The sequence below is a fragment of the Nicotiana attenuata genome, unplaced genomic scaffold (genome assembly GCF_001879085.1).
Source record: "Nicotiana attenuata strain UT unplaced genomic scaffold, NIATTr2, whole genome shotgun sequence".
Taxonomy (NCBI): Eukaryota; Viridiplantae; Streptophyta; class Magnoliopsida; order Solanales; family Solanaceae; genus Nicotiana; species Nicotiana attenuata.
The window spans coordinates 57179-70244 of record NW_017672324.1 but is presented as its reverse complement, the minus strand read 5'-3'; positions in this window follow the sequence as shown (position 1 = coordinate 70244).

Here is a 13066-nt window from a genome sequence, read left to right as displayed (position 1 = left end):
TGTTTCCTCACTGTTTTGACTTTATAATTTGAACTCAGTCATGTTATTTCCACTGTTTTCAAAACTCAGCCATGTTTACTCTGTTTTAATACTCAAAGGATATTTAAATGATGTTTTGGGCTGAGAATTACTGTTTTACTGTTGCCCGAGAGGCTTATGTGATTTTTGACTGAGTAAGGCCGAGGTCCTGTGTTGTGAGGATATCTTTTGGGTCGGGCTGCACGCCGCAGCGGTGATACACTGATACTGATTATGAGGCCGAGGGCCTGAGATTGTACGCCACGAGGTGGCTTGATATTGATATGAGGTCGAGGACCTGTTTATGATGCCATGAGATGACTTGATATTGCGCTTGGGCCGTAAGGGGCCCCTCCAGGAGTCTGCACACCCCCAGTGAGCGCGGGTACCCAGTGTGATGTGAGATATAGCCCGAGGGGCTGGTATTGTTCTATGTGATTGCCCGAGGGGCTGGTACTGTTCTGAGATATTGCCCGAGGGGCGGATTTGTTGATATTGTGCCCGAGGGGCGAACCTTATGTGCTTATCTTTATTATTTGCCTATCATTTACTTGCTTAATTGTGTATTTGTGCCCGAGGGGCAGATTTCTGTGCTTATCTGCACTAGTTGTTCTGCATTCATTTGCGTAACTGTTGAAAAGTCATTTTCAAAGAGTTTTAATCTGAGCTAAGATGTTTTAAGGGATTTTACAGCTTCATTGCTTTCTTACTGGTTTTGTACCACTTCTATACAACATGTTGATGCACTTTTCGTGATTTCTTATCACTCAGTCTTTATTTATGATTATTACTCACTGAGTTGGAGTACTCTCTTTACTCCCTGCACCTTGTGTGCAGATTCAGGTATTCTACACCCGGTGGCGGGTTTTGGCTGATCGGAGGCAGAGTTATCGGAGTTTAGCAAGGTAGCTGCCGGCGTTTGCAGCACTGCTTTTCTCCCTCCTTATTTTATTAGTCTGTTCTTAGTACAATCCGGACTTTGTCAGTTGTATTTAGACTTAGTAGATGCTCATGACTAGTGACACCCCGGTTTGGGCTGTGTTTGGATTGTACTTCCGCCTTGTTATGATATTATCCGCTGTTTAGCATTATTGAATCATGTTTTAGCTTGTATTGTTGTTTAGCTGTTTAACTTCGAATTGGAAATGTGTCGGCTGGCCTTATCTTCACGAGAGGCGCCATCACGATCGGATCTGGGTTTAGGGTCGTGACATCTTTCTAGAAATTTCATCTATTTTCCTTTTATCTTGAATAATGCAGCTAATCCTAGAGAAGGTGAAAGGTACTACTTGAGATTGTTGCTGAATCATGTCAGAGGACCCTTTTCGTTTGAAGACTTACTCATGGTTAATGAAAGAGAGTGTCAAACATTCAAGGAAGCTGCAAAAGAAAGAGGGTTGCTAGAATTAGATAACAATATTTCTGAATGCTTACGCGAGGCAGCTCTCTTCAAAATGCCATCGGCTCTTAAAAATTTGTTTGCAACTATACTGGTACATTGTAATCCAACGGACGTTAGAAAACTGTGGGACACATATTACGAGGATATGTCAGAGGACTTTAGAAGAATACATGAAAGTTCATCTGATACTCAACTGCAATGCATGTGAAGAGCATTAATTATTTCCTACAAAGCATGGGCAAGAGTGCTGAAAAATATGATTTACCTAAACCCGATCAGTGTCGAGATGAAAATGTTCCCATAGAATGCAGAGAGATTATTGAAGAAAAGGCTATACAAGTATCTGAAGAAGATTTTAATGCCCAATCAAAGCTAAATCCTGAACAAGAGCTAGCTTTCAAGAAAAGGCTATACAGGTATCTGAAGAAGATTTTTAGTGATTTTTTGCTTCGCGTCGGCAATGGAGAAGAGCATAAAATAAAAGATGATTTGGTCCTTCTACCAGAACAAATGGTTATCAAGTCCAATGGTGATATCGGTGGTGAGGATCGTTTAATAAGCAAAATATTTTCATCACTAAATGAAAATGGAAGTTGTGCAAAGTATATGACAGAAAGAGCTATCTTAGCGAGCAGAAATGAATATGTTGATCAACTAAATGAGATGTTGATTGACAAGTTTCCCGGTGAAAGCAAAACATTTATCAGTTTTGACTCGGCAGAAGATGATACCAACAATTACTACCAGAAAGAATACTTAAATACTTTAACACCAAATGGCCTTCCACCACACAAGTTCGTTGTGCAGTTCATTATTTTAAATTAATATTCTATCTACTGTTAGTTACGTAAAATATTAAATAGCTTAAGTAATTATACATTACCTTTCATTCGTAACTATTATTTCCCTCCTCTTATTTTTTGTTGTCACTACTTGTGCCGTTACATTGATCAGAATGCAGGCTCCATTTGCAAAAATTAGAAAAAATACAGTACAAACTACATGTAACTAACAAAGTAATTATCAAGTACATTAATGGAAAAAGGGAAATTACATGTAAGTTTCTAAGTCAGTGAAACAAAAATAAAGTGTACTTGAAGTTCTCGAAATTTTCTAGCTACTAGCATAAAAGATTCTAATACCATATTATTCTATGATATTTGTATCAGCTGAGTGTTGTTTGTATAATTGAAAATAAAGAAACAAAGGAGATTTAAATAAATAAATAAATAAATAGAAAAAGGGGCATATTAGTCCAGTTGAAACCACATAACACCCTTTGCAATTTTTGATGAAATTTGGGTCTGCAAAATACCAGGTCACAACACCGCGTCTGGTTTATATCTGGAAAATAGCCATTTCAATTTCATTTTCTTGGTCAGCTATATCGTTACTTTAATTTTAAGTGATAGTTAAAACTTAAGGTAGGCATATACACACAAAGAAAGGCATGTAAGTATTGGATTTTCTTTCTTCAGTCATGTAAACTCTTTAAGGAATAATAGTTTTAAAGTGTGGTGCTGCAGAAAGAAGTTAACAAAACTTAGTAACTTCTCAAATTTTTTTTTTTTTAAATTGAAGTGAATTAAACCTGAAAATATGTTCTTATTACTCTTTCTTTATCATTTTTTTTAATGAAGATATCCTTATTAATTTAAAATTGATCTCCTATTGTATACAGGTTGATTTTGAAGAAAAATGCACCCATCATGTTATTGAGAAACTTAGATCCATTAAATGGCTTATGCAATGGTATAAGGATAATATGTAGAGGTTTTGACAAAAATGTCATACATGCAGAAATCATGAATGGTCAATGTACTTCCAAACATGTGTTCATCCCCAGAATTCAACTTTCGCCTCCAGAAAATGAAGGATATCCTTTTAAATTTATCTGAAAGTAATTTCCAGTACGCTTCTGTTTTGTAATGACAATAAATAAAGCACAAGGGCAAACAATTCCAAATGTTGGACTGTATCTGCCGCAACATGTTTTCTCGCACGGACAACTATATGTTGCATTTTCAAGAGGAATATCATTATCCACAAAAGTTCTGGTCATGACGGAACAGCCAAAGCGTCGGAAGGGAACATACACAAAGAACAGCGTCTACCAAGAAGTCTTAGGTAAAAAATCATCATGACAAAACATATTTCTATACTATAAGTATATAATTATATTATCTAACTAACATGACTAAATTGAACATTTGTGAAGGTTTAGATGATGCTGTCCAATCAGTTTGAATTCATAACTTATGCTAATGTAATGATATTTTCCGGCATTGAATGATTGTTGGATTCTATATAATTCTCTTATTAATTAAATTGCATGCTCCTTTATATACGTAATTCCCTAAGTCATTATGTGCTATTATCAACGTGCAACGCACGTTCATAGAAAATAATTATTATAAAAGCACGAGTGGTCCACGCTAAATAGTAAACGGTCAAAATATCCTTAAAATATTGAACGACTTTTATACTCTTAATTATTTATATTAATTTTCATGGTAAGTAATAAGAAAAGGACACAATTGAAAATACTACATATTAATAAGATACAGAGTTGTGATAGAACATGGATTTAACCGTACGAAAGAAATAAAAATTGGTTTTGGAAAATGCACGTACACGTAAGAAAAAACTATTGAACAATAAGAAATCAAATAGGCAATGTTTCTCAAGTACTGTTTTATATCCTTGCGTTAAATTTTTCTCTTAGTATTTAGTGGTTTGTTTCCATGGAATACCTATGTACTCTATTTACAACAGTTCTCTTTATTTTATACAATTGTCTTATTTAGATAATTAGTAGTAGTAGTAGTATATATATATATATATATATATATATATATATATATATATATTGGAATATCAAAATCTTGTAATATTTATCAAATGTATATCTATACCTACTTATCAATATCTACATTATTACAAAATCATGAATATTATTTCTTTTACACCTTCTAAAAGCTAATTTTTTTTTTTAGAAAGATAAGTAACACTTGGATATATAGCATTGTAACATTCAAACTTTCTTCCTAATTAATATTCATGATTTTGAAATTAACTAAATTTTACTTTATAAGTCCATGTTGGATGGACTTTGCAATGGATCGGAAAGTGATTGTAGTTTTTAGTTTACTAAGGTGTCCTGCGGGTACCAAGCTTCGTTTTGATAAGATATTCAACATTTCTGTTGATTGTGCTCATAATAGGAATCAACTTTTGAAGATATCAAAATTCATAATTTTAGCTCATATATAGTAGGAGTCTTTTGTACTTGCAACGTAATTTTTTTTTTCTCTTTAACATGTTGGATGCCTATCTTTTGCAAATTGAAGTATAAACTTTTTTTGTGGTTAAATAGATAAATTTTTGTCAGTAAATTCTAGCGATAATATTTGATTGTCTTTTAGGGATCTTAGCTTGAAGATCAATGAAGATGTGATAACAAAGGCACAATATTGATAAACAAGTTAAATCTTTGAAGATTTATTAGCTTTTAGAGACCTTCTTCTACTTTAAATCTTTGCTGTCAAGTAGAGAGCTTACTTTTTACCTCATTGATACAACTCTTTGGATACGTGATATTAGAATTATTCAGATAATCACGACACATCTCATTTTTGCATGGTCTTCACTCGATCCATAGATACTTGTACAATCGTAGAGAAATAAATTCCTATACAAGTTTAGTTGAAGGCGTATGATATTATGTTTATTAGTTTGATCGAGTTGTGCAACTAATTGTTCTTTTTTTACGTGATGCAGGTTATTTTGACCTTAGAGTGGCAGTTTACACTCAAGGTAACTTCCGGTCCACTGTATGTGATAAGAAGTTTATTTCATGTTAATAATTAAATGAGCAATTTATTGCTAAGCATTATGCATATCACTTGTATTCTTATTCAGTCTTCTCAATTGATTATCTATGGTAAAACTTTCCATTAATAATCTACGAGGTATGCCATTGAAAACATCAGTTAACACCATATACAATTAAAATATTTATTTTACTCTGTATACCTACTTTATAAAATTATTTTACCATGTATACCTACTGTATTCTAAAATATAATACTATATATTCCAAATTAGAATATTGTGATATATTTCATTTGGATATTGTATTCCAAATTAGAATATTGTAGCATGTTTCGTTTGAATATTGTATTCCAAATTAAAAATTATTGTATATTTGCATTGGATACTGTATTCCAAATTAAAACGTTGTAGTATATTTGGTTTGGATACTGTATTCCAAATTAAAATACTGTAGTATATTTTGTTAGAATATATTTAAATTGGATATTGTATCCCAAATTAGAACACTGTAGCATGTTTAGTTTGAATATTGTATTCTAAATCAAAAATTATTGTATATTTGTATTAGATACTGTATTCCAATTTTAAACGTTGTGGTATATTTGGTTTGGATATTATATTCTAAATTAGAATACTGTAGTATGTTTTGTTAGAATATTATGGTATGTTTAGTTTGGATATTGTATTCTTTATTAGGATTTTAGAGTAAGTGATGTTTGGCTATAACTATGTATTTTTAGTGCATTACTTACCTTACATTTTAGGTGCTTTAATGCTAAACTATATGATATCTGTTCTTAATTGAGTTATTTTATATGTAGGNTTGATAAGAAATAAGACACTTAGTCTCTTTAAGGAAAGCTTAAGTTGGAAAAGTCAACCGAATATTGACTATTGAGTTAGAGGGCTCGGATGTGATTTTCGGTGATTCGGTTAGCTTCGGGGGGTGATTTGTGACTCAGGAGTGCGATCGGAATTGATTTTGGAGGTCCGGTGTAGTATTTTGGCGAATTCCGGTTGATAGGTGAGATTTTGATCTGAGGGTCGGAATGGAATTCTGAGAGTTGCTGTAGCTTCGATATGTGATTTGTGATGTGTGTGCAAAATTTCAGGTCATTCGGACGTCGTTTGGTTGGGTTTTTGATCGAAAGTGCATTTCGGAAGTTTTTGAAGAACTTAGGTTTGAATCCGATGTGATTTGATGGTTTTAGCGTTGTTTGATGTGTTTTGATGATTGGAACAAGTTTGAATGATGTTATGGGATATGTCTGTGCTTTTGGTTGAGGTCCCGGGGGCCTCGGGTGAGTTTCGGGGTGGTTTCGGATCATTTTGGAGAAATTTGATATTGCTGGTTGTGGTGTAACACTATAGCATCGCAAATGCGAAGGTTATTCTGGGAATTGCGAAAACACTGTAGGATTGAGTAGAGTAAGTTCTTGAACCCGGGCATCGGGGAACGGATTCGCGGTTAGGATAGACATATACCTAATTGCCTTGCTTGGTTGAAATACAGGAATTATAAATGCGTTCTTGTTGATTCTAACTCCATAGACATATAGGCGTTAGGTTAGCTTGAATAGGCGAGTAAGAACTCGACAGATTCTTATGAGCAATATTAACCCTGTCAACCAATAAACTAGATAAGTTAGTTAGTTAATTCAATTGAAGACTACAATACGAATGTTAGATAGCCCATAACCCTAGATCGTTTTCATTACATTGATATCATAAAAATCTGCTCTTTCTCTATCCAAAGTTCATTATTTATTTTAATTAGTTTAGAATCAAATATTTCTAGGTTTAATTCTTGTTTAGATAATTATGATAGCCTAATTTAGTTAATAGTTAATCACAAGTCCTTGGGGAACGATACTCTACTCACTACTTTATTACTTGACGACCGCGTATACTTGCGTGTGCGTTTGGCCGCAACAAGTTTTTGGCGCCGTTGCCGGGGACTTAGAAATTAACTATTTTTCTAGATTAGGCTTTTAATTTTATCCATTTTATTTTTTTGTATATTTTTATTTTTATAACTATTTGACTTTTCTTCTAGTGTGTTTCTAGTTCTCTCAATATGACATCTGGGAGGTCTGAATTTGAATATGGGAGTAAAGGTTTGTATTGAGACGTCTATTCTCGATTAGGCGAATATGCGGAACGACGTTGTCTTCTGACAACGTTGGTGAATGATTGGTCTAAGGAGAGAGATGAACTTGCACATCAAATTCGTAATTTTTGCTTTGTTGTACATAACTTAGATGCAGATTTGAGCACAAAGGTTGATGCGTGTAACGCCCAACAAATTAATAATGAGTTGTGTGAAACTAAAAAAAATCTTCTAGACCAAATTGAGGAGCTAAAACGACAATACCAATCACTAGACCATGTTTTTCTTGAGGATGCCAATATTGAGAAGAGTGCTCTAAAGTCAAATGAGGGAGTAGATAACATTACTTTGGGAGACTTGAGTGTGTGTAAATATGGGAATGCAAATAGTAGTAAAATTCATGAGTTAGAGCGCATTAGACCTCATTCCAATCATTTTTCCACATTGTGTTTAGATAGTAAGATAGTAATCGAGCCATCCGAGTCAATGAAGGGGTCAAAGAGTGAGGATGAGAACGCCTATATTCTTGAATTTGTTGTGCCAAAAAGCAAAAATTACATTCCTCATCTAAAGCCCGAGAAGTGCAGAGTAAAAAATTTATTACTTGGCCTGGTTATCTTTGTAGCCCCACCAAAGGAGCATAGCCACAGACTGGATGCCATGTTAGGGGTACAATTCATAAGTTCATGGTGGAGACAAAAATTGGTTCAAGTCGTGCCGCGACTTTAAATTAGACGCTTGTTGGGAGGCAACCCAGCTTTACTGCTTTCTTTTATTTTTATTTATTTTTGTTTATTTTGTTTTTCTATCTTTGTAGCGTTTTTTGTAGGATTATGAGCATAGAAGAAAATCCACTGGAAGTGCGCAAAAGTGAGCTATGTGGTTGAAATAAGTGTGGGGTGACCGCACAAAGGATCGTACCTGGGAGAAGTCTGAGTATCCCGTGAGCTACTAATGCTTCGGCCTTTGGCCTTTCAGGGAGTTTCTTGACCACCCCTATTATTATTTTTCTTTGTTTGTGCATTGGGGACACTGCACTCTTTTAAGTGTGGGATGAAAAAAAATTTCTCTATATAATTAGTAGTAGGATATTAGAAAAATATTAACTTCTTATTTTTGTTTTTGTAGTTGTGTAGTATTTTAGTAGCTATGAGAAAAAATAAAAATTAAAAAAAAAATTGAAAAATTTGGACTTTTCCCGACGATGGATCTCCTAGACACTTTTCTTGAGGGATTAAAGTCAAACCGAAAAAAATTAAAAAAATAGAAAAATAAAAAAACATGTCTTTTAGCTTTCTTTAGGTAGTAATAATCCCCTGTGATTTTTCTTTGTGCATCGGTTCTTTTTCATGGGGTGTAGTTTGAACCGAGTAGTAGTTTTTCCTTTTTTAATTTTTATTTTTTTAAATTTTTTTAGAGTAGATTAGAATTTAGGGAATAAATGGAGGAAGAATGATAAACCTAGGCGCCCTTGACTTGTTTGATAGTAGCATATTTAGGCTTTAGCATGCGTAGTATCTTCTCTATGATTTGAAATTATTGATGATGCCTTGCTTAGTTGGCTAGCATGTTTTGTGATGCCTATGTCTCATTTACTTGACTTGTGTTCACTTTGTGCTTAATGCTTAATATCTCGTAGCTTTGTGAATACTTGCATTAATTGAGAGTCGGAATGAAACTGTCCTTAGTGAGTCATGTGCCATGAGTGGTGAGGTTTTTGTATAGTCTATGTATGGTACTTGTGTCTAGAACTTGCCCGGTATGTGAATTGAAGCGAAATTTCAGGTGATGCTCGGTTTGAGAAATGATTTAGGCTTTCTTTGATCCTTTTGAGCTTATTGCTTACCATAAATAAAAGTTATCCCTAGTTAATCCCTTTGAGCCTATAGATTTTATTTGGTACCCACACTACAAGCCTATACCCTTTTTATTCTTAATTAATATTGTTTTGATCCTTTTTCCTCTTAAATCACTTTAATTGTGAGATGGGCGCTAAAAGAAGTAAGAAGGAACTAAGTGTGGGATGGCTTTGGAGTGGAACCAATAAAAGGAAGAAAGGTGCACTTGTTTTGTAAAATAATACACCACTAGCGGAAATTGAAAAAAAAAGAATAATCTGAAGAAAAAAAGAAAAAGAAAAATAAAGATGAATAAATTGTTGTCTTGTTCTTGCTAGTGAGTATGAATTAATGTAGTGCTTAAAGAAGAAGGGAGTATTTTTTGGGGTGATATTGTTTGTGAAAGTGAAGTGGATTGAGGAATTTGCGCTTAAGTTATCAAGTGATGTATTAAAGTGCTTAAGAGGTTGAGTCACTATTCCTAAAATATATCCTTCCCGTCCCTTAACCCACATTACAACCACGAAAAGTCCTAATTGATTTTAGATCGAGCAAGCCTACAGTAGTAAAGATTTACATTAAGGGCAAACCTATGGTACCAATTACATGCATATGACTTCTTTTGTGAGGGTGAGCGATTTTCTTTGATATATGTGAGCATGAGATTCGAATGTGTGGATTGATTTTACTTTCTTTGCTTTGGTTGTGAGGGCACATGGTTTCACGAAGGATAGATAACATTATTAGACTTCTCTAGGATGTTGGGTGTTCAAGCCATGANAAGTCCTAATTGATTTTAGATCGAGCGAGCTTACATTAGTGGAGACTTACATTAAGGGCAAGCCTATGGTACCAATTGCATACATGTGACTTTTTTATGAGAGTAAGGGATTTTCTTTTTATATATATGAGTCCTTAAAATATATTTAATCATGAGATTCGAATGTGTGGATTCAGCTTACTCTCTTGTTCTTGTTGTGAGGGCACATGGTTTCACAAGGGATAGGTAACGTTATTAGACTTCTCTCTATGATGTTGGGTGTTCAAGCCATGAGAGCATTGTGATATTGAGTCGATTTTTGAGGTTAGGATTGTTATAAGTATGTTATTTTTGTTATGAATATTTATGAAGTATGGCATAAGAAAAGGGAAATGTATGTGATTGCATATGCTAAAGTTGAATTGTTGCAATTAACCATGGTCATTGGTGTAGTATGTTTAAATTGTGTAAAAACAAAGTGCTCGAGGATAGTGTAAAGTGTTGGTTGACTCGAGGACGAGCAACGTTTAAGTGTGGGGTATTGATGTTTGGCTATAACTATGTATTTTTAGTGCATTACTTACCTTATATTTTAGGTGCTTTAATGCTAAACTATATGATATTTGTGCTTAATTGAGTTATTTTATATGTAGGTACGTTGAAAATGAAATTGAGATTAAAGTAGGGATTTTATATGTCTTTTCTACACTATAAGAATGGATGATTTTAGTTAATGGATATGCAATGATGGAAGACAAATTGAAGCAGTAAACAAAAGAACAATTGGAAAAGAGGAAAAAACGTGAAAAACACAAGTTAGGCAGCAATTAAATCAAGGAGCAGGTGACGCAAGCCAGTGTCTCTCGCGTTAAGGCTTGCGACGCGCGATTTGACGCGAGGTGCGTCGCGCTTTTCATGTGGCGACGCGTGGTCCGAGTTTCAAGCTTATTTTGTTTCCTTTTTGGTTTTGGATTTGGTTATTTCGCCTAGGATTTTATCTTACACCTACAAATAGTTCTTAAAGACAATTTGGAGGAGGAAGAAGGTTTTAGAGAGGAACTTTTGACGAAGGGAGAGCACAGAGCTGCCGTGGAGGCCGGGTTTCATCTTTTCTTCCACCAACTTAGTAATTTTTATGTTTCTTTGTATGATTTGTTGTTTTGCTACCATGTCTATGTGGAGCTAAACTTCACGTTCTAGGGTTGTGGTTCTTTCATGACTATTGTTATTCGGATATTTATTATGATTTCTTAGTTTATCATATTGGTTTATTTATTTAATCCTGAACTAAATTATTTAATTGCTTGATCAACAATTGAATACTATCTACGAATCTTGAATTGAACTCGAAAGTGGGAATTCTAGATTGCATATAGGATTGAGTAGAGTAAGTTCTTGAACCCGGGCATCGGGGAACAGATTCGCGGTTAGGATAGACATATACCTAATTGCCTTGCTTGGTTGAAATACAGGAATTATAAATGCGTTCTTGTTGATTCTAACTCCATAGACATATAGGCGTTAGGTTAGCTTGAATAGGCGAGTAAGAACTCGACAGATTCTTATGAGCAATATTAACCCTGTCAACCAATAAACTAGATAAATTAGTTAGTTAATTCAATTGAAGACTACAATAGGAATGTTAGATAGCCCATAACCCTAGATCGTTTTCATTACATTGATATCATAAAAATCTGCTCTTTCTCTATCCAAAGTTCATTATTTATTTTAATTAGTTTAGAATCAAATATTTCTAGGTTTAATTCTTGTTTAGATAATTAGGATAGTCTAATTTAGTTAATAGTTAATCACAAGTCCTCGTGGGAACGATACTCTACTCACTACTTTATTACTTGACGACCGCGTATACTTGCGTGTGCGTTTGGCCGTAACAATATGCTAGGTTTGGATTTTTCAAATTAGAATATTGTGGTATCTTTAGTTTGAATAATATATTCCAAATTAAAATATTATGGTCTGTTTAATTAGAATATTATATTCCAAATTAGAATATATGATAAGTGAGGTTTGGATTATATTCCAAAGCAGAATATCGTGATATGTTTTAGAATATATGAAGGTATACCGTATAATATTTTTGAAATATTTGATATAATTTCAAAACTTAAATATATCATGAAAGTGAGTTTTATAAACGGGTATATCACGTAACTTCGCTTATGAAAAGCTGCATCGACATCATGAATGCTAATGTCCAATATTATATTAATAAACGTTGATGTCTTTAAATTTTTTAATCCAGGACGGCTATTTCTTTTTCCATGTGTTTCCTCCTGTATCCTTTTTTCCCCCTCCTATTTGGGAGATATTTGGTTATGAATGATCCACAGAAAAGCCAAAAAAAAGAAAAAGAAAAAGGAAAAGAAGAGCGTAGGTTCCTGTCAACACTTCTCTGCGTCTAAATAAATTGCTTCTCTCAATCTGTTTCTAACAAAAATATTTTACGTTTATCCCTTTCTACTGCAATCTTTTAATTTGTTTTTCTCTTATTGAGATATTGTTGATTTTACAGTTTGATCTTAAATTCAGATATATTACTGATCGAAATCTCAATCATATTTCTTTCCTCAATGCCATGCCTCCTTTCAAATATTGAATATCAGTATGTATATTTCTTTCTGTCTAACTATCTCGAGCTTAAAAGCACTAGGGGTGATAGTGAGTCTTCTTTTATTGGACATCCCTAAGCGGAGAAGATGGTGAGTCTTTATTTTGTAAAATTTCGTATTATGGATTCGAACTAAATTCTGAGAGTTGTGAATGGCTGGTTGCTTTGGTCAAAGGTTAATATGATAACTATCATGAGTGACTTGACCATACGGAATATGAATGCTAAAATCTTTGAGACATTAGAGGGGAGCCCTGTGTCATGATGAGTATGTGTTCCAAAGCAATCTAAATTTATGATTAATCTGTCTAGGATCATACATTCAGGGATCTTCAAAATTATAAGAGAATTTCATATTCAAACTCCTTAACTTTCACTTATGTTATGCATAACGGTTGAACTGTAATAGAAGGTAACGGAATTTCGGTAAAATTAGTCAAACAAACAAAACTTGATTCACTAACCACCACCAATA